The sequence below is a fragment of the Meleagris gallopavo genome, chromosome 4, assembly GCF_905368555.1.
Source record: "Meleagris gallopavo chromosome 4, MGAL_WU_HG_1.1, whole genome shotgun sequence".
NCBI lineage: Eukaryota > Metazoa > Chordata > Aves > Galliformes > Phasianidae > Meleagris > Meleagris gallopavo.
The window spans coordinates 54155513-54178060 of NC_139407.1; the positions used below are offsets into that span (position 1 = coordinate 54155513).

General features: G+C 36.5%; 1 protein-coding gene and 1 pseudogene across 23 annotated transcripts in view; one reads left to right on the plus strand and one right to left on the minus strand.

Annotated features, from left to right (window-relative positions):
* LOC100542473 (cytosolic beta-glucosidase-like) overlaps positions 1-20037 on the minus strand; it is a 58257-nt pseudogene extending 38220 nt beyond the window's left edge. Inside the window, exons 1-2 of the transcript XR_014883207.1 lie at positions 20011-20037; positions 3001-3073 (exon numbers count right to left, since the gene is read on the minus strand). The product of XR_014883207.1 is annotated as a cytosolic beta-glucosidase-like (transcript). The remainder of the gene's footprint in view (positions 1-3000; positions 3074-20010) is intronic.
* The window catches only part of ADGRA3 (adhesion G protein-coupled receptor A3), a 108612-nt gene that overhangs the window by 17628 nt on the left and 68436 nt on the right, over positions 1-22548 (plus strand). For 4 of the 22 annotated variants that reach the window (XM_085223398.1, XM_085223389.1, XM_085223397.1 and 1 more), the window contains exons 1-2: positions 8012-8112; positions 9038-9356. The exons of 4 other annotated variants lie outside the window; for them this stretch is intronic. The gene's annotated coding sequence lies outside the window, so the exon portion shown is untranslated. 14 more of the 22 variants (XM_085223386.1, XM_085223382.1, XM_085223387.1 and 11 more) reach the window with 10 other exon arrangements.

The following is a 22548-nucleotide window of genomic DNA, read 5'->3' on the forward strand; positions in this document are numbered from 1 at the left end:
TTGCTCCCTTAAGTATATTCAGTACTTAATACACATCTGTCTTATTAAATCTAAGTTTAATGCAAGGTTAAGCATATTGAAGACACTTAATTTAAAGCATTACTAAAATTTGTAATATCCCTTCTGTAACCTAGCTTTTCAAAGATCATTGTCACATTTCATGTTCTTTACAGAATTTTATTGCAGCACATGAACACTGATACATCCACATTTGGTTGGTCAGTCAATTAAACTCTTATGTGGGACAACCTTCAAAGTAGGTCAAATTTTAGATCCAGGCAGCTTGAGTTTCTTTTAATCTCAGACTCTGTGCATGCTCCTCAGAAAAATGCCATACTACGAGTTTTCCTGTCCTGCCTTTGATTTTAAATATGCCTGCAAAAATAAATTTCATAGGAGTGCATGTAATAACAATTAATAATAGTTCTTTTGTGGTACTTGGAATCTGGAAGCCCTTAAGAGCAAGCTTCCAGATCAATGCGCCATAGCTCCTTTTCACCACGGTGAGGTGAAGGGAAGCCAAAAGCTCCCAGACTGGGCACCTAAGACGCTTTTATTTAAGAATAAACTGCTAGTACAAATGCTGCGCCAGGCTTTCTTGCCTGCCTTCCTCCAGCAAAGGAGATAGGTGGGAGGGGGAAAGCACTTGATTTCTAGCAGCCTGCCAGTACTTCTCTGGTGGTCGTTAGGAGCTATAAAGCCCTGACTGGGGCTGTGTAAACCAACGCACTTTTAAGCATTCCTCGTCTTGTTCAGTGAGCCTCTCTGTACAGCGCTGAGTACCCAAGCTAGCTAAATAAAGTGCAGGAAGCAATCTAGCCCAGGCAACAGAAAACTCGACACACACTAAGGAACCCTGCTGAGCCACAATTAGCCTGCACAGAGCTCTGCTCTGCTTCAGCTAGCTTCAATGAACTGAGTCTGCTCCTCTGAGCTTGCTCAGAAACCTTAGCGCTGTGCTGCAGCTCTTACTGTAGACATACCCTGAGTTTTAGTGAGCTTCAGGGCCAGGAAAAACACTGATGGAGGAACTGATTTTACGTTTCAAATACATAGGGGAGGCTTAGCTACCAGATCCTTACATGTTAGTATAATATGTCAACAAATGATGAATACAATGATGAACATGATGAAATGTGATGCATGTTCCCCATTCTCTGCAATTATCACAACGGAATAAGAGAAAATTATTTTTCTTTTAAGTGGAGCTAGTGAAGCAGGGCTATTACTGATCAGATTATTTGAGTTTTTATATACTTTGCAAGTTTGCTTTTCCTCTAACTCAACTATGTTTCGGTGTGAAATTTTCTTGGCTTTTTCTCTGCCCAAAAGGTAAAATTTTGTTTGAATTAATGTAGCTCAACTATTTGGCATAAGAAAGAAGTGAAGAAAACCACTTTTACCATTACAAGAATTTTTTGAAACTTTTCCCTCTCTTCCAAAAAAAAAAACAAAAAAAAACCTCAAGCAGGGAGTTGAAATTTAGCATAGAAATGGCCCTCAGTAAGAAGAAGTGCCTTTGAGTGTTCTGGTGCAAATTGATTTTGATTTGACTGAGTCATGAACCTCTGAAATCTGCACATTGAGCATGCAGAGTACAATTGGTATGATTTTTTAACACCTTGAAATATACAGAGCGAATAAGGTTGTGCTGTGCATAAATACATAGCTGACAGTAAAAAAGAAAGTAGCCTATCAGCCTTTGCCTCATCCACTGTGGATCTTGTGATACATGCAGCAAGCGAGTTTGGACTCTACAAGAACTATTGCTTCAATCACGCTGCCTTTAAGTCAAAAGCTGCACAGCTTCCACAGCTTTCAGGAGGAGGAATTCCCTGTTGAGTTTCTTACTTCAGTGGGAAAGGGGTCATTTGAGTAGTGTCTAGACCACATTATAGATTTTTTTTTAACATCTCTCCCACTCGGAAGCCTTAGGAAAGATCATTAAAAATACATTAAGAGAACATAATAGTTGCACTTCCAGCCACTCAAAAGGCAGGAAATTATAATGTCCTTCTGTATGCACACACAATTCACATTTTAAGAATTAGTTAGCAAAGCTCTGCGCATTGCTGGACTCGAGTTAGGATCTGGCCCAGAATATTGATTCCCAGCGAAGAGAGGGCTGTTCAGGACATTAGGTGAAATGAGCAGAGCTCGTTAAAAGGTTCCAGGCATGGGTAAGTATTCTCACTTTCAGCAATAAGCAAGAACTAAAGGCTACATCCTCAAAGACAATTTTAGATCTACAGCTCCCATTTAGGCACTGAAATCAATGGGAGCAGAGTGCCAGTATGCTGCAGGGTATAATATGAGAAAATCAGATCTATATGTATTTTAGTGGTCTCTAAACACACATTTATGAAGAGAGAAAGGTTGGGGGCTTAGAGCTGTCAGTGTCCTTGTACCTTGTGGGTTTGCATTCTCTACTCTGCCACATAGATTTTTACCATGCTGGGCAAACTACTTATCAGTGCCACCATTCAGTTTGGAACATGACATGTGTTGGGGGTCTCAGTAAATCCCGCTGTTAACCTCCCAGCTCTCTGTTTTTCACATTCCTTGAAGATTCCTCACTAAGGACCCCCATGAGTACTAACGTCTGACTGGGTAGTTCTCATGCTCTGTTTTGGAATAGCCAATAATAACCTTCCTAAATTAATTCTAGGAAAGGAAATAAAAGCTAATGGGAACACTACTTATTTCTCTTTTTTTTCCTCTTCTTTTTTTTTTTTTTTTTTTTCCCTTTTTTTCCCTTCACTCTCAGTAGATAGTGGAAGGCTCCTCCCCATTTCCAATTCCTAGCCATACGGTTCAGAGATTTGTAAAATCTTTTACCCTCCTCTTATTGCTCGGGCCAGAAGCATTAAAATGGAAGTGCTACATGTATTTGCATTAGATATAGTGTCTATGCAATGAAGGAAAGATCTCTTCTTCCTTGATTCTGACTTCTTGTTCACTGGAAACTTCCATGACAATTTGGCATTTAAAAATTGACACCTTCAATTTGAAATGCTGCTGTAGCTGCACCCCAAGCAAATCCAGCTGGAAAAGCAATATCCTCCAGCAGCAGCTGCAGAGGACAGGCGAATACACAGCATTACGTGATGCTATGGAGATGCGGGCCTCATTTGCAGACAACAGCTTCTAGCTCGATCACTCATCACTTGTTACAAGCAGATTCTATACTGAAGACAAAAATAAACCCTGTGCAGCTTCACAGGCTGAAGGGCAAGCTATGCACTTTGCATATCTCGGGATTAGAGCAGAGAGGTTCAGTCACTAACAGTGGAAGTGAAGAAGGCAGCAGTGGAAAAGCCTACAGTGGTCACAGTGAAAGAGCTTCACTAGCACACGGCATCAGCACACAGAGCATGTGCCTCTTCTCCTCCCTCTCTTCCCCCACTGCCAGAGGGCTTTGTGGACCCTTAACACAACATATATCCTTCAGATAACAGGCAGAGGCTCATTTCCATCCCTTCCTAGCTTCAAAAAGCAGCAGCTTCTCTGCCCTTCTCACTTCAAATGTATATCTTTTTTCTCTGTCCACACCAAACAATTGGCCTGTCCATGCTGCAGTGGATAAGAAAGGTTGTTTTAGCCACTACATGTTTAGCAATGGAAATCACTGAGTAGAAGAGAAAGGTTTATGTGAGAGTACAGGCAGAAGAGCTATCTTTCTCTTTCCTTAAAGTCTCGTGGATAATCATTTTTTTCATAGAGAAGCATCGACAACTTTATGGCATGTGTGCCAGGACGAACATCTGCAGGGCAGCCCCTGGGTCCTCTCCTCTGCCTCCTGTCAGTGCTGTACCTGCTGCCCTGTCACAGGCTGAGCAGGAAGTAGCCACAGGAGAGCTGGCTAAGCAGTAACAAGTGGGATGGACTGAAAGGACTGACTGTCCCCTTCCAGCAAACTGCAACACCTGGCACACTAGATGGCACTACTGCAATTTTTTTTTATTATTATTTATCTTCATTATTATTAATTTGAGTTAGAGGAGTTTTCTTCCCATTTATTATGTTACTAAAGCCACACTGCTTTTACCAAGGTCAATATTTGCACTAATTGGACTGTCAGATGATAATGCACACACTTCCGAGAAATACACACAACTTAAAAGTCAACTCATTAGGAAAATGAAAACCTTTGCAGAGATACAGAGAAGCTGATTTAAATCCAAAGTGCACGTTACAGAACCAGACAGTGCAGATGCAGTGCAAAATGAATCAGACTTTCACAGCAGGCATGTGTTTCCTCAAGTGTCTTTCAAAGGAGAGGTAAAAGCATTATGAATACAAAGGAACAAGGAGGGAAATGAGGCACAGCGTACCAACTTGTTCCCAAAACACACAATGACGCATATGGTAGGCAGACATGCCCCTTGCACATTTCATAGAGATGACTGAAAACTGATGCAATTAATGGGTTAATGTTCTCTCTTGGAATCAGCCTCCCCAGGCTTTCATATGCAAGCTATTGGACAGCTAACAGTAAAACACTCTGGGGACATCTTAAACCATGATTAATAGGTATTAATGAACCAGAGTAATTATGCATGTTTTTTACATCACTAATGTTATTGGTAGGTACTTTTTAAAACCTAAGTGACATTAATTATTTTCCCAGAAAATCATACAATTCGATTTCACAAGAGATATAACAAACATGTAGCTCAGTAACATGGGGGAAGGGGCTGGAGATTGTAGCAATAAAAACCCAATAAAAAGCTTTATAAAAATATTTAACCATAAAAACAAGGCTAAAAAGTGTCACTGATGATTCCCAGGAAGGAATCAACAGAGGCAGAGATGGGTTTTAGGAGAGATTGAGTGTGTGAAAGATATTCCATAAGCAGTCTGGTCTGGGGAAGAGTGAACAAAATTTGCCTCAGAGGTTAAGGCAGGTTCAGAGTAATGAGATAGCAGACTATGTCAGATAAGTAGGCAGATACTGACAGATGCAGAGCTTCAAAATTCAGAGAAGCTGAGTTTATAGCAGCTAATCTCCATCTCTTCTGGCAACCCAATTCCTATATTTGTGACCTCATTTTGGGTTGTATTTCTGGATTCATGAACCCATTTCCTGTTGCAGATGTGGGACTTGCAGTCATATCTCCATTAGATCCACTTCATGTCATGGCCGTTAGAATGCATGCCTGGCTCCTCACGAAGCCTTATTTCTCTGGCAATTTTCCCCACGTACAGTAAGCAGTCTCACTTCACCCTAAAATTCAGTGGTTCACTGTCCATTGTTTTTTTCTAACACCTACAAACACAAAACTATAAGAAAAGTCATTAATACCTAGACATCAATTTTTTCAATAAAAGAGTTAGTTTAGTTTAGTGTTTTGAGTTTTTTTGTTTGGTTGGTTGGTTGGCTTTTTAAACATTTGCTCTGACACAGACTATATGTAATTAAAAAAGCTCAATTAAGGTATTCCTAGGAAAAACTGAGTAGTTCTTGGACACTGAAACACACTTGGATAAAAATAGTTTTGGCAAGTCAATAAAAATCAAGAGTAATTGGGTCTGATGCCAAGAGTTGGCAGCCCATCTTTACAAAATGCTAGGTGTTGTATCAAGGTGAAAGGCGAACAGGTTTTGGTCCTGACCCCTTAAAACACATGGGATTAATTATTATCAGAGTATGTTGTCAAGATGGGTTCTTCCTGACTGAATCTCTGTTCCCTATCTACATATTATAAATATGTTTAATAATATTTACCGTGCAATTTAGAAATTAATCTTTGAAGAGATTGTGAAAATTAAAGTCTCTCTCCTGAAACAGTACACTATGCAGGAACAGAAGAAGGATATAGTTACTCTGGAAGTGCACTTCTCCAAAATAGTTGAAGATAGAAGTTCACATATTTTGCAAGTTGTCTTTGAAGCTGCTACTAAAAATTTAGCTTCCATCCCTGGCAACATAATGGAAGAAGTATTGAGGGAAAACATTAACTAAAACACTTGGAAGTCTACCAGACAAAGTTGATTTTTTAAATAGTAATACAAAACTAATGAATGGGCACCACAAGTTATACTGTCATGTGTCTGAATAGTACCAGTACACAGTTTTCTTCAGGACATTTTAGCAGCAAGCTTGACTGTTCTCAATTACATTACAGAGACTGTTTCCACCTTGCACTGTTGCTGCAGCAGAGGACTTCTAACTTTGATCATCTAAATTGAGCCTTAATTAAAACCCTCTACTGGACTGTTGATTAGCCTTTCTTCTCCCGTCTCCAATGTGTCAAAATACTTTTCCCAAGCTTAAATCAAATTGGAAATGAACTCTCATGTTGACTGAAATGAAGGGTGATGACAAACAATGAAGGGTAATGATAAACAATAACTTTGAAGGGAGGCATATAGTGCAGTACACAGAGATTAGTATTACTTCTGATCTCATTTAATAGCTTCAATAATGAGCTAGAAGAGGGAGTAAATGGTACATTAATGAAATCTGCAGATCTATTAAACTAGGAGGAGCTGAGCATACTGCTGAAAATGGAGAAATAATACAAGGGGTCATGGCAAGATTAGAAACAGACAGAATGTTGTAATGAGATTCACTTTAGAAAATAGAAGAGTATTGGGTAAAAAAGATCAGCAGACAATTACAGGTATAAACCTGACATTTGGGCAGAACTGATAAGGACTGAGCAGCGATGACTAAACTTTAAGTAGCTCTTCAATGTAAACAGTTCTACCATTAGCTCCCCTCTGCACTGAATCTGAGAACTGAAAAAACAGACTATCAGTCAGATACTCAGAGATTTTGCAGCTACAGTTTTCTTTTTCCATGAAGAAAACTTAGAAGTAAGCCATCCATTTAACAGAGCATTGTCCTTCACAGAGTGAATGACATAACTGCAAACCACTGGCTAAAAAATAGTAAAAGCATGAGATTGAAGAAATAAAATATTATCCCACTGCTTCTGGTAATTTTATCATGCGGCTTGATTTTTTTTTTTTTTTTTTAATATATTGCTTAGGAAACTACCAGTGCAATGCTATCTACTATGAACTTTCCAATACCAGATATATGTGCGCAATATCTTGGAGAGCTAAAGCTAGTAGTGAGCAAGTTAATTCCACTTGAAGAGCTCCCAGAAATTATTCTTGCTGAGAATCACAGTATGCAAGTTACAGTGGAGTGCCAAGCTAATGTTATATTACTGCCTGTACCAGAGAGAGTTTTGGCAATTCAGCATGGCACAGCATTAGGATGTAGAGTATGTATGTGAAGTCATATTCTATATTGGCCATCAGTCATCAAAAGTCCTTGGTAGTTCTTGGCTGCTGACAGATTCGTCCTTTATTGCTGAGTGCCTCCATACAGAATTTTTAAGTGGGCTGGGCCACTCAGGAGTTTGTCACTGTCACAACATTAAAACCCAGCGCTACCTGTGCAAGGAGCAAGGTGTTGATCCACAGCTTTAAATTTGCACACTTCAGTAGAAAAATTGGCAGAAGCCTTCTCATGCAAAACCATGCTCTATTCATCTGTATCTCTGCATGTCCTGCCATTCCACATTCCTGGATTATGTACCTTCTTAGGAAATAGGCTGAAAACCAATAAGCCATCATGTAAAAATGTAGGAATTTAAAAAAGGAGAAGAATTTACATGAGGGCTGTTCCAAAAATAATGCCTCCTATTTTATTATGTTTACCCGCAATGACAAAGGGAGATGGTGGTATGACAGTAGAGGTTGAATCTTTCCATCAATATTCTATTACATTTTGTTTCTGTGTGACAGATGGCAGTAGAGGGGCAATCTCGCAGAATGGCATCTGACATGGAAGTGTGGAAGAAGCAAAGGTGTGTCAATGAAAAAATAGCACCCACTGACATTCATTAATGCTTGATGAACATTTATGGAGACTGTATGGGGCTGCTGAATCACGGCCTGAACCTCTGATTGATCACCTGAGGCAAGCAATGAGTCAGCCACGGGAACACAGGTGAAGGCAAATCATCTGTGCTGCAGGAAGGGGTGGAGCCTGGCTCCACCTCTCCTAGACCCATTTAAGAGCTGACTGCCAGTGGGGAAGGATCTCTCTGGAGATCCACTCCATTGGAGTTTGTCTTGTGAGCCCAGGACAGGGTGAGTGACTTTCTCTCATTACTCCAATATAAATTATATTAGCCAAGTTCCTGGAGATATATACACACACCATCTGTATATCCATTGACTATATAGAGACCAAAGAGCAGATGTGAGCACAGTGAAGCAGCGGTGGGGTGATACATTTCAGCAATGGCAGTAGCAGCATGAAAGATGAGTCATTCTGGATAGCCACAAAGACTTGTAAGAGTGCAGCAAGCAAGCTCTTGGTCACTGGCAAAAATACATTGTTAATGGTGGTTTTGACTATTTTGAAAAGTAGTGTTTTATAGCTGAGAATTTGTTCTAGCAAATACTGTTATGGAGCTCTTCGCATCTGATGTATTTTCCATGGAAACAAATAGGAGGCATTACTTTTGGAGTAACCTACATTTATAAAACCAACAAAAAATACAGTATGTATACATGGACATGAGAAATATCCCTTGAGAATGAGGCTTTTTTTTTTTTTCACTTCTTCATTGTTCCACGGAGAGCTCTCTGAAGTTTTCCAGAAATCCAATCTCAAGACACTTGTAGAAACTGCCTACTGGTAAAGTTTCCTGATGTGATTTTGCAGGGAAAATACTTGCTATGGCTAATCCAATTGGTTGCAATTGGTTAGGATGATGTTGGGATGATTTTTTAACTAAACTTCTAATACTTTTAAAACAGAAGGCCCAGAAGTCTTAGATACATGTGAAAGCAGTGCAATTTCCCTGTTCAAGTCACAGATTCATTGGCCAATTCTTCACAGAGCTGAATATGCAAAATCACGTGCGTATCATCTTCACTGCACACATCAAGTTCTGTTGTTCTGTTTTAAAACCAGTATGAGCCATTTTTTCCCATTATGTACACTTTGAAAGCCCAGCACCTTATTCAAGCTTTGCCTGACTTTGGAACATTATCCGGGTGTCCATAGGAATGCAAATGTGGAGGCTGAATGTGACTCTCCTGAAAATGTTGGCTTAGAACTTCGCTCTTTTGATGCTTCCTCCATGATGCTGCCATTGTACCCTGAGAAGGAGAGACGCGAGCTCCAGCTACAGCACACAGCGTCAAAAAGCTGAGATATCTGTAGTCCTAGATGAATGATGCAGCATTGTCCTTAATAGTCTAACAACTGATCTCCATGGAAATCACCTACCAGATTCAACTGAATTTGATGGAAAATTTTTTTGAGAATACACAGTTGAATAAATGGTTTATAGTGGTGTTACAACTGATGGATAGCCTGAAAAGTAAGTCCAATTGTATTGGATTATATATATATACACACATATATATATATATATAAAAAGTCCTATTACATTAGACATCAGAGAATACACTCATAGGAGCGATACTATGAGTGCCAATATCTGCAAATGCTTCAAGCAAGGTGTGTGAAACTACACAACAAAGGCAAAAATCAAAATTCTCATCCACGCTTGGTTTTAAAAATTTGAATGTCACGTTACTTTTTTCTTTTAAGTTCTTAGAAGATTGTTTTGCTGAAACCCTAGTAACCCAGAAAAAATATTATTTTGTATTTTTTTAAACCTTTTAGATATTTGTGTTTATTTTAACACATGCCTAGAATAAGGTAGAAAGGATTCTGTTCAGATTGATTTTATACTGGGGATATACTGAGTAAACCCAGTCATTTCATCATTTATGATGTATATTAAGTCCTGTAAAGTCCCACATTTTGTTTTCAGAATTAGCCAGAAATAGTGAGACTAGATTTTATGGCAGTGAAACTGTATCTTTCATTTTCTTTTCTTGCAGAAATGCTGTTTCTAATGTCACTGACTATGACTAATGACATTGACTATGACTTTAGCAAATATGCTTGAAAAGCTTCTTCCACCAGTCAGGATTAAGAAATCCCATTATACTAGTGCATTTACATAAAATCCACTTCTCTGTATCAGCAGTATGGAACTATCTACTATTAAGCAGCAGCACAGTATGAGAGACAGTAGCTGATATTACTTTTCAAAAGATTTGTGCTATGCCACTATGCTGTAAATATTTTTTCCTTTTGCAAGATATACCATCCATTGTATTCTTCATTTTTATCCTGAAAAATATTAGTGAATGCTACTGCTTGCACCTGGAAAATGAGATAAGTAGCAGAGCAGTACTTTAATTTGACAAAGTAATCCAAGTACCTATTTGGAGTTCAGTAAATACAGGTTATTTTTCAAACAACTTATGCTTCACGCATATTTTTTGGTCTTCCAAACAGTGTTACAGATGTGCAGTGATGTCTGAGGATGATATTATTGTGGAAATATCACAAAACATGTACCTGACCCTGAATCTAAACTAATAGAATCAAAAGAAAATCAAAATTCAGTATAACTATTTAACATAGATGCCTCCTGTTTGATTTAAACATACAAATAACAATAACAAAAAAAAAATATTAAAGGATATGGCAGGTTTAATGGTGCAGCAATGACCTTCTTTATCATCACAGAGGTTGTCTACTTAGCACAGAAGTCACACAGATGAATACAGTATCTCATTCAATTTAACTTCTTTAATCTTTCCCCATATTTTAGTTCTGCTCAGAGAAAGCTAAACATTCACACAGCATAGACAGAATCGTACATTTTTCCTCTTCTGATTAAATACTAAATAATTTTATAAACATCACACAAGAAAAAAAAAAAGTGGAGTTTGAGTAAGTAAGTCTGTTTTTCTCAGTACCTCTTAATTACCTTTTTCAAATAAAACTGGTGAACAGATCTAGTAATGGTTGCTGTTTTAAAGCTTTTGGCTGTGAAGTGATCAGTTTCCAGTAGGAGGCAATAAGTAACGATGCGCAGATGGGAAGGCTGGTTGAATGCACATACCGAGCACTTTACAGTCTGGCTCTTTACATTCCCATGCAGGCCTGTGAAAATGTAGATGGTGTTTGTGTAATTAAAGGACTATGTCGGGATGAGATTGATACAGACTGGGAGGGGGGAAAGGCAATCTATTATTTTCTAGCCTTTGAAAAGCAGATGTTGTAAATTACCATTCTGTTAGAAGAATGCATATAGCACTTCATTAACTGTATTTAAAATACAGCCACTTGTATTGCTGATACCCACGTCACTTTCCTCTCTTTGTCTAAGCCAAGGCAAAAACCTGTAGCAACAGAAAACTGTTACCCTTTATGTGGACTATTACTACAGCTTGTCACTGGTTCCAGTTATTTGTTTTCTTGCCAAAGACTAAGGAACTTTATGTTGGGTTCCACGTTCTGCAGTAGAGTGTGCTCTACTGATTATAAATTATTTTTATACTCTGCTTCTGGCCTGAATTCCTGATCTTAGTGCCTGTTTTTTTTTTTTTTTTTTTTTTTTTTTTTTTTTTTAAGCAACCTTTGGCAGCAGTAGGAAAACGGAAGGGAATGTTTTGCTTGGCCTCTGAACTCCAGAATGGGGCCTGTTCAATCTCTGCAGGAACAGCCCAGCACAGGTAATTCAAAGAAGCTGCAAAGAACTGAAACACTCTCAAAGAAGCCTGAATCATCAGAAAATTAAACAGCCAAACTCTAACAAGTTCTCCACTGGACTTATGCAAAGGGTTTTTCTTCCAGGGCTCATATTGAGTCCAAATTTTAATGAATCATGCCAGATATGGCAAGAAACTAATTCAAGTGCTAACACACATTTGGCATTTCTGTCCAAATTTCAATTTGTTCCTTCAGTGTCTGAAGATGCTTGCTTTTCCCTGCAAAAATCTTATGTTTCAAACATCTCTGATCCAACCAGGGCAAATCTGAGACCAGAAAGAAAAGAGAAACAATTGTGCTTCAAAGCAAGGAGAAGTAGATGCAAGCTAGAGGAGTTAGCTGAAATATTTGCAAGAAAAGAATCAAGTTCTTATTTTGCACCAGTCAAGTTAGAACATTAACTGTATGCATGCGCTAAGCAGCACGTGTTGCCTAACCATACACTAAAATTATTCCTGCCTCCCCCATTCTTTTTTTCACTCTGAATATCTTATGAACAAAAACTGCATTACATTTCTAAATTCTCACAAAATACCTCAGTTCTAACAGTTCCAACAATGAAAATAAACAAGATGTTATAATCATCACTACTTTTAAAAATCTTTCTATCTTCACAATTTTCTTCCTTTTAAACATCCTATTGTGGAATTCTTTAGAGTGCAGTCAAATGTAAATTCAATCTTGTTTCTAACAAATACATTACAAAAAATTCCTACTTCAGACTCTTTATGGATAGAAACAGCTTCTATGATCAAAATCAGCTCAAGCTTTCCATTAAAGTCATTGGAAGTTAGATCAGGTCTTGGTTTTCACAAATATATGTATATATATATTTAGTCAATCTGAATGAAATGAGAAGAAAACATGACACATGAATGGTACCATTTTTTTTCCTCCAGCAAAACATTTTTTTTTTTTCATAATTGTATCTGATGTTTCAAAAGCTACTTTCCCAGACTTCTTTTAACACAACTACACTGCCACTATTGCAACAGGATGTTATTGCAAAAACGGATTGGAATTTTCACTCTATCCCAATCAAGATTAACCAACTCCTAGCTAACATAGGCTATAGATAAGATTTCTAAGGGTTTTCTAAAGACTGTAGGTTTACGTATACTCAAAATATCTATATTTCTCTTGCAGTTACAGCATAGAATCTTGGACTGTCGCCTAGAACAGACCCAAGATGTGTATCTCAGCAAGCTCTGTCATGTGCAGTTGGTTATAAAGCTTGCAGTTTTTATACAGCTAGAGTAGTGCCTTAAGCATACCTTTGCCTTTCGAGGAGAAGGTTCAAACACAACAAAAGTTTTGCACTCCCAGAAAAGTTTGGTGAGAATGTCAGCATGGCAAAACAAGCTGGGAATATTTTCTTAAGAGAAATTATTGTGATGACTATAAATATTATTTTGCTATTCTTTTTCTTATACGTACTGAGTTTTCTAATGAGAAGAGTTCCCAGATGGAACAGCAGAAAGAGAGCAAAATAAGTAGGGAATAACAGTGTCAAGCGTTCAAGACAAAGAATCCTTAAAAAAAACCCACCACCACCAACAAAAAAAACACAACTAATATCAAATGTCTACAATACAGATTCCAGTGCAAAAAGATTCCAGTGCTGTTATGCTTAGATCTTCTTTCTCTGTCCCTGAAAAAATACTATGAAGGAGAAGAGAGTCCCTGGAGGAAAGATAAATGATTTCTTAAAAGCCATAAGAAAGGTCAATATCAGGATTAGAAAGACATTTAGATTTTTCATCAGGCTAATGTCCTTTTCAGGATAATATCTATCTGTACCTTCTGCAACTGTAAAATTATCATCTGTCACTGAGCACATTTCTGAAGAGTTTGAAAAACATGCAGATGGATATTTTGTTCTACAATATGTGATCAGAAAAACAAAAATCTAGTAGAAGATTTTTGTAAGATTTAATTAAGGTAAGTTACTGTGCTGATTTGTCCTGGAAAGTGTATGTAGAAAAAATGCTCAATGGAATAATGGACTCAAATAGTCCTTCAAAAACTCACATTAACAGAGTTTTATAAACTCAGATGTTAAAGTGTCAGAAAAAAGACTTTAAACTCAAAATCATGCATCTTAGCTCTGCCCTTCTGAACATTTTGTATGCAGTAACTTCTATGTACTGCTGAGTGGATGCTAAAAATGTATCATTTCATTCATAACTTTGCAATGGCAAGTTTCCTGTACTAGATTTCCTTTGCATTTTAAGTTAAAAAGTTGAATGATTGCCTATTAAAGTAAATACTACAATACCTCAGCCTCTGTGGAGAAGTAAATCTTAAATGTTTGTTTTCACCATACAACCAATTCAAACATGACTGGTGTAAATGATGTAATAGATTACCTTTTTATCATTCAAATTTCTCCTGTGAATCTGTCAGAGAAAGAGGTGATTTTGCAAATAAATAAATAGAATTGCTGTTTAAGTGAGTTGTGATCACAGTCTCATAAGAGGATAGATAAGTATTTGGAGGAAGAATTGGAACATTAACAGATGTGGCAAATCTATCTGCAAACAATAGCTTTTTCATTGGACAGCATTATAAAACTGCTACGCTTTTCTGTTGTGGTCTATCTTTGCTGTAGTCCACGTATCACTTTAAAATTTATCCTCTTAGCAATCATTAAAACTTGAAAACAAACTCTTCCCAAACTGTGTTTGTGTACATATAGAGTAAATATTCATCACTGTGATAAATGAAGGGAAGTTTCTGTTGAAGGCTGGAATTATCCTGAAATTCTCTTAGCTACTTGAGCCTTACTCAGGGAAAGCTACGCAGTAAAGCTGCTACCCTGTTCACAGCATCTGACACTTGCCCACAAGTTCACTTGTGCATCTCACTTTTTTTAGACACAATGTCTCTCTATGATACTTTGACTTACTTTGACAACTGTTGAGTCTCTCCTAGGTGCTAGTTTCCTAAGTGAGGTCACTACATCATTTAGTGAGATAAATGCTTGCATGTACTTATTCTGAAACATGAATCTCTGCAAGAGGAAAAGAAACAATTCAGGTTTCCAAATATTGGCAACTCATAATTTTCTTTTTTTTTTTTTTTTTTTGAAGTTCTATTCCTTTCCATAGTCAACATCATTGAAAAATATAAATAGTTTGAGTAATCTGTATATCTGTACCAAATAGGAATAGACTGTTAATACAGCACTGAAAAGGACGTCTATACTAAATGCTTTCCAAGCTAAATTTCTAGTCTTCAACTATAGGTGTTACATAAACCTCTACAAGAAAAAAAGATCACAATGCATCATGCAAGAAAAAAAACACAAACTTATATGACTGTGTTTTGCTGAAATGTAAAACAGTAAGTGAACTTTGGCCACTGATCACATCTGACAACTTTCAGCTATGATGGTGAAAACTTGACAGTTATAACTGAAAAGGACAGAAAGAAAACATTAAGAAAATTATAGATGTCACTATACAATCCTTCTGAAATACCATTCCTAGTTGCAATATAGTACAGACAACAGAGCAAGATGATCTATGAAGCATCAATCTGTTACTAACAAACAGGAAAAAAAACTAGAAAGACTGCAGGTGAGATCATGGGTCATTCAGAAGAACATCCATTGAAAAAAAAAAGAAGAGGAAAATAAAATTCTGTTTAGCTAACTTCAGTGCTTTGCTGAATTGACCCTTGAACCACTAAGTCATCAGTTTCCAAATATCCAGATTCACTAGCCAATTACTCAGCAGAACCTGACATGATCAATGATCTGAAAGTTTTCAGTTGCTTGTATTGATCAAATAGAAACACAAAACACAACTGTCAGCTGCTCTCAGTTCATTACTGATGATGCAATGTTTAAAATAATTAATGAATAATTGGTTGAACATGGAAGAAAGAAGCCTAAGTGATATAAAAGAGTAAAGATGTTTATTGCTTACTTAATTAATAATTTGTTTTGTAATTGATTTTTGAATCATTTGACTGGCAAAAGAAAGGTGTGAACAATAATTACAAGCTTCATACATTCACTCACTTTTTTAACTTCTTTTAAGTATTTCTGAAGTGAAGAAAGCAGAATCTTTGTGCCTGCCAAGCTCTCTTCCATTTATTAGCAATATAAATAAATATAAATAAATCTCAGACAGTGCCAGTTATTACAAAATGCGATGGTTGATTACTTTTTGTACAAAAAGGCACAAGAGAAAATGCCATGGTATGCAAAGGTAGGGCTTGGACACAGAAAAGAAATTATTGTAAACTAATGAGCTTCCAGGTGTCAGCTGAGCTTGGGTAACTAACAACATTCGTACTGTTAGCCTGAAGCAATCTAAAGTAGAACATGTTAGATTGATCTTCAGGGAGAGCATCCGTCCTCTGTTAGCAGGACCAGCCCCAAACAAGTGTTATGTTTTCAATGGCGCACCACAAAGAACAATCTGACTTCCCTTTATACTGATTTGAGAATAAGAACAATTCCAACTTTTAATTCAGGAATTTATTTTATCTTCTACATCAATAGAATGATCCAAGACTAAGTTCTACTACACCTTTTGAGAGTAAGATGCCGTAAAACAAAGGCTACTTTAAAAAACAAAATTCAAATCAAATTCCATACTGATTTCACTGAAAAAGTAAATGAGTGTCTTGCTTGGTCAGTTAAAATAAGAGTTTGGCTGTTAGAAAATAAAGACCTCAGTCCTTATGGAGAGGGAGAGAAATTACAATGAAAAGAATGCTGTTTAAAGGAAGGGTAAAATATGAGGGATTAGCTTACTGTTACTCTACTTTTTTCTCTCGTAAGTACTTTTTAATACTCTGTAAATCAACTTTTTTCTGCTCTGTGGCTGTTGCCATTATTTCTTTGGAATTTAAAATGTCTGTTTTGTTCGGCAAGTTGTTCATTTTGTTGGATGTTAGAAATCTTGGGCTATTCAAATATGTTGTCAATGTTAACTATTATATAAAGGATTAAATCTTAAATAAGTAGTATTAAAAAGTGACTCTATAAACCTTTATGTTATTGGTACTTCTAAGTTTTTTTTTCAAAGAAAAGAAGGCCAATATGAGGGATTAATAGTTAAGGTTATGCAAAATTCACTTAATCAGCATGGCTAATTTTAGCTTAAAGTAAAGCTTCTGGCAACTACGTGCATTTTGCTTTGGGGCTTTACTTTTGAAAAGAGTGATGAATGTATTTTTGAGGTAAATTTATCTTAACTGAGACTCTACCTAATGCTCTTTAGTTGCTGTAAAGGTGATTTTAATACCATTTGCATGTAGGAAAGGAAGGAGGTCTTCAGCTGTGCATCTGCAAGATCCTAAAATAAGCATTTTATTTTCACATTTGTATAATATACTGCTTGACTGTACATTAGGTGGGGTTCATAAACAATACAGTCATCAACATGGGCATTGATTATGAAGACAGAATTGTTCCCCTGGTATTACATATCCTATTTAGAAAAGAGAGTAGGAAAATTGGAGCACACTCTGAAGGTATGAATACCTTGACTTGCCAAACTATCTGGAGCACAAATTCTGAGAAAAAGGGTGTTTCACCAACAAGTGCTGCCTAAGCAAGGCAGATGTACAGTGTCAGCTCAAGCACCCCAGGCATTTTAAGCCAGAAATATAAACTTGCTAAAACTTACAGCTCTTCAACCCAGCTCCAAAATCACAAAGGATTAGATCATTCCATGTGAAGTGAAAAATACACAGTTATGCTCTAAGTCAAAATAAAATGACGACCAGCAAGAGTCAGATAAAATCTGGCTGCATCTCAAATTGGTGGGGCAAGATGTGGGGAAAGCAAGGTGTTTGGTGAATTCAGCTTTCTTAAAACTATGAACATCTTGAGGGATAATCTACCTCCACAAAAGAAAAATTAAGGACAATGATTACCATTCCACAGTGGATTATGAATGATTTTTCCAGTGACAAAAGCAAGGCTAGGTTGGCAAAATAAGACTACTGATTTACATGACATTATTCCAATTGGAGGCCTGAGTGAGATTTGGCTGTATACCTTCGTTAGCTCATTGCTATTATTTACACAAAGGAATGCTATTCTAAAATGCACGTTTAAATCCTAGCGTACCCGCATAGGATAATTTATCACAAATGTAAGTCCTTTTAGGCACTATCAGTACAACTTTTTTTTTCCCTGGGATATGAATAAACTAATTGTATATGCAGCTTTTCTTCCCTATGTCTGATGTCAAGACCTGAGAAGTCATCCCAACATTCCGTGTTTCTTAGGGTTTTCACTATTATTTTTTTCACTGAAATCTGTTTAAAGGCTAGGAGCATAAAGGGTGATATACTGGACTGGAGTCAATGCAGTGTTGTGTGTATGCAAGTGTTGTGTGTGTGGAAACTGCTTCAGGAGATGCCTCAGAAGAAGACATGAACTCACACTGGAACTAATGAATTTTCTCCTGGTCTGTACACATGGTTGAAGAAGGCTGAGGCCCTGCGGAACCTCTTCATGCTTAGTGAAATTAGGAAAAGTCAACAACAGAACCAGAAGCCACTTGAAGGAACAGATACTCTCAAGAGCAAGCCAGGAGTAATACTTTTCCTTTTTGAACTAAATTTATTCTGTAATGAAGGATGTGAGTTGTTCTATATATTCACAGAGGTTAAGGTTCCAGCTAACTAGTTTAAGTGCTGTTAGTTGTGATACCGTGCTAGCAATTAAGCTTAGCAATCTACTAGGAATTTTTATAAATACTAAAATGGTAAGCCTGCACTAATCATGGTGTTGGCTGTTCAGCCATGACTTTTTGATTTGTTGAGGTTTTTTTTCAGTGCAGGTTTGAGAGTCTTGCATTACTTAGATAACATGTAGGTACACAAGCCCCACAAGAGGATTAAAATATATCTATATTAGAAAGACCTTCTTCCAGATTGCAAATAGAAATTAGATTGATTATATTCAATGAAGCTGAGGTAATACGCATTGTACTATTTCACTTTGGTAAATACCATCCAGTAATAAAATTCTGCCTGCTTAAAATCTTTTTGTTTCTCTCACCAAGTCTTAGTTATAGTCTTCGATTTTTGGTTTAGAACACTGTTTAATGGATCATTGTATAGTAGTCTTTGCTACAACAGCCCAGAAGAATCTGTATTTCTTTGATGGATAAGGTTGTTAGAGGAGATTTGTGAGAGATACGTCTTTGAATATAAATTATGCTAATAATTCACTTAAAAATCTTCAGGTTTTGGAGTTTCTGCTTCTCACTATAGATTGGCTTTTAGAGAATAGTAATTATGAGTAATGAGAATTTGAACTTGAAATTACTTATACTGTTGTAATTTTTTTTTTTTGGGGGGGAGCATTCATAAAATATATATCTATAATTATCTTAACATTTGTTATCTTGTTTTATATACTTACATATGTACACGTGCCAAATGTGTTTCTATGGGGTAAAAACAATTTTAAATTCTTAGAGAACTCTTTATGTGTGTTTGCATACATGCATACATGTACTAAAGTACCTCATTTAAAAACAAGAAAAATCTACCCTTCCAAATCTTGGAAACATTCCTTAAACTGTACTTCAAGCAATAAGCTGTGGCCAGACTTCCCTAAATGAGATGCTGTACAGTTCTTATAAGTGAAAATGTTGTTACTTATGAAAAAATCTGTCTAGGTATGCTACAACAAATGATTTTTCCTCTAGAGTAGAAAGTCAAGTATTTGCACCCATTGTAACTTACAAGGAAGAATGTTAAATCTTAGATACTTCATAAACCTTTGCACTCTTCTCTGCATTTGTTACTTCAAAACAGCAGCCTTTAAAACAAGCTAGTAATTAGCTGGCATCAAAGAATGGAGACATTTGCTAGGGTGCAATCTTCCCAGAAACTTTTGTTAAAGGTTCCTGACACATCACTTTCTAAGAAGTGCATGTAGGATTCTTAAGTGGCTGAGTATTCAAATGTCTTGTAGCCTCTGACCTGGAATCTGAAGCCTTAGAAATTCTGCTGCTTGGTGCGACGCATTTAATATATCTCACGTCTTCTATTTCCACATTGCAGGATCAACTCCAGCCATATGTGTTTTCAGTAACAGCAATTCCACAGTCATTTTTACTTACTGTCTAGTATACTCATTGTAAACAAAATCTCTCCTTTGTAATTTCCCATTTGTTCTCAGCAAGCAGTATTTGCAACCTAATTAATGTACATGTGTATCTGTAGGCTATTAAGCTTTGCTTTCATTCTTTTCTATGAAATGAATATGCCTATGAGTTACTGAGAAATTGTGTTAACAAGAAAAAAAAAATCTCAACTAAATCAATTCATTTTTATTATAAGTTTTTGACTCTTAAATTGATTTTAAGATAACTGTGATTGTGCTAGTATACACATTAACTGTGGAGAGGAACAGTTACCTTATTTTTTGCATCTTTCCATGCCATACTTCCACTGAAGAAACCCAGTGCAGTATTTTTCTATAATTTTAAATATAAGCAGCCGATCTTGTAACCCCAATCTATTTAATCATATTTTATCCTTGCCCTTTAAAAAAATTAATTATTCAAGTCATCTGGTACTTTGCTGAAATTAGAAGGCACAGCGCTTGTGAGTGCAAAGCCATTCCTGATGAAGTCAGAAGCAATTTTGCATTTACTTTAATGCAACATGGGCTGTATTAAGGGTGCAGAAATTACTGTGACAAAATCTTCACTGACTAGGATTTTATTTGATGCCTGTTTCTTATTGGTTCTACCCATTATATATTAAAATAACAACTACTGCAGTCTGTATGGACAAACATAAAATCAACTCTTCATCATTTAGTGGTATTTGCTTTTTCTTGTGTAAAAGATTGTGTTCATTGCATCTCTGTATTGTCTGTGCTCTGGATTTCTATCTTTTCTACAACTGCTGCCACTCTAATAACTAAAATACATTTGTTGTCTTTTATTATCAGATTTGATCAGTGAACACTGCTCAGGTTTGTGCTACCCCTTTTATTTGGGAAGATTGTCTCATAAAAATCTGGAAAACTACCTAATAATCCTTACTTTAAACTTCTAAAAAAAATATTTTCCTCTAATAGCTACGAAAAATCTTGATAATGGTGAGGAAGCTAACGTGCTTGCTACAATTGCTATCTATAATGCTTACCAAAAAAATCTCCTTGATATCTCCCTTCTCTGTCAGCTTTTGTCTCTTGGTCTCTTGTCAGATCTTAGCTTTTGGGCCTACAAGTTTTTGTTCTGTTTTCCAAAATATTCTCTGAGTTGTCAAAATGAGTAGGTGGCCATGACTGCCAATAATGTGCTTATCTAGTATGGTAAAACAAATGAACAAACATAAGAATCTTTATTATCTTTCATAAATAAAGCAGAACAAAAGTTCTTGGAGACATGATACCACTAGACATCCTTTCTCACTCAGTCACAACAAAAAGGCATAAACATTTCATGAATCGAGAAATTTATTAGATGAATGGACAGAAATATCAGTCAACAGAAGCAATGTCAATAAATAAATTTGAGATAATCCTGCAGCAATCAAACTCTATTTAGACATGCTTTGGAGTATTTAATGTGTCTAAATAAAGAAACTCAGCTGCGTAGCAGAAAAGCGATGCTGATGCAAACTATTCTGGTGCTGGCATGGAACCAAAATGGATGACATTTTTGCTGTTCTGCTTGGTTTCTTTATTTAGGTGTTTCTGCTGCTTTATTGTAGGATGGTTGTGGGCTGCTTTTTTTTTTTTTTTTTTTTGTCCTTTTAAAAAATGCAACAAAACCCCTTTCACATCTAAATTGATCTATGTAGGTTGTCAGATAATCTAAAACATTTTTGATCTCTTCCTGGCTACCAGCTCAACAGTTCATAAAGTTTCTCAGTGTTTGATTTATTTACCTGCGTATTCATTTTTTGCTGCTTCAATCTAATCTGATTTTATTTGGCTTCTTTCTGAGAATGCTATGAGCAACCACTGTCAGTGTTATTAAGAAGTTCTGAATCTACCACTTTACCTGTATGTATTCATTATTCTTTCAAAGAATCCAATTAGTTTGGTTTCACTTCATTTGTGCTTTTTTTACAAATGTGCTACCAATTTATCACTGCATTTTCCTCAAGCTGTTTATATACTGATTACTCTTGCTTTGCTAATTCTTCGAGTTATTTGTCAGGCATTGAAGTTAAATTTAGTGGGCTATAATTCTTAATCTTTCCTCACCCCTCACTTATTCTCTTCTTTAAAATTTTAATATAACTTAAACCTCAATCCTTATTGGTTTCCAGAGGCATATAAATAAATGAAGGCAGATTTTGAACTAAGTAATAAACACTAACATTTGACTAATAAAATCTAGTTTGAGTAATAAATGACTTCAGTGAGCAAAGGAGCAAGTTGCACTCAAACTGTACAAGAGAAGTAGATTCCTTGTGAGATCTTTGGCTCACAAGGCCATACCTTCTCTTGTTGCCTGTACTTTTTGTTTTCTGCAAGCATGTGTGTTCAGTTCAGCAAAGTAAAATGTTGACACTGCTGTTTGCTTATTATTTTTGGATCATGAATCAACTGAAATTAAAGATCACTGCTCTAGCCAAACTGGAGCTGGATCTACAACATCAGTGTTACAGTACAACAATAAGAAATAGCATGCCAAGAGCCAGAAGTGATGTAATCTTTGGCTTCATGTGAGAGAAAAATTAAGTCCTATCAAGACAAAGAAAATGGGCACTGTTTTAAAAGGGCAGAGTAATATAAAATATTTGGTTCTTAAGTAGCTGAGGACTGACCCACAAAGACATTTATTACTTAAATCTCATCAGCTCTTGGGATATTGGCCTTAAACTCAATGCTCAGCTGCAAACAGCTAAACAATTTACAGTGTGGTAAATCTGTCTATATTACTCCTTTAGCTAACAAAATTTAACTCTTTTTAAACACTCCCTGTTTTCAC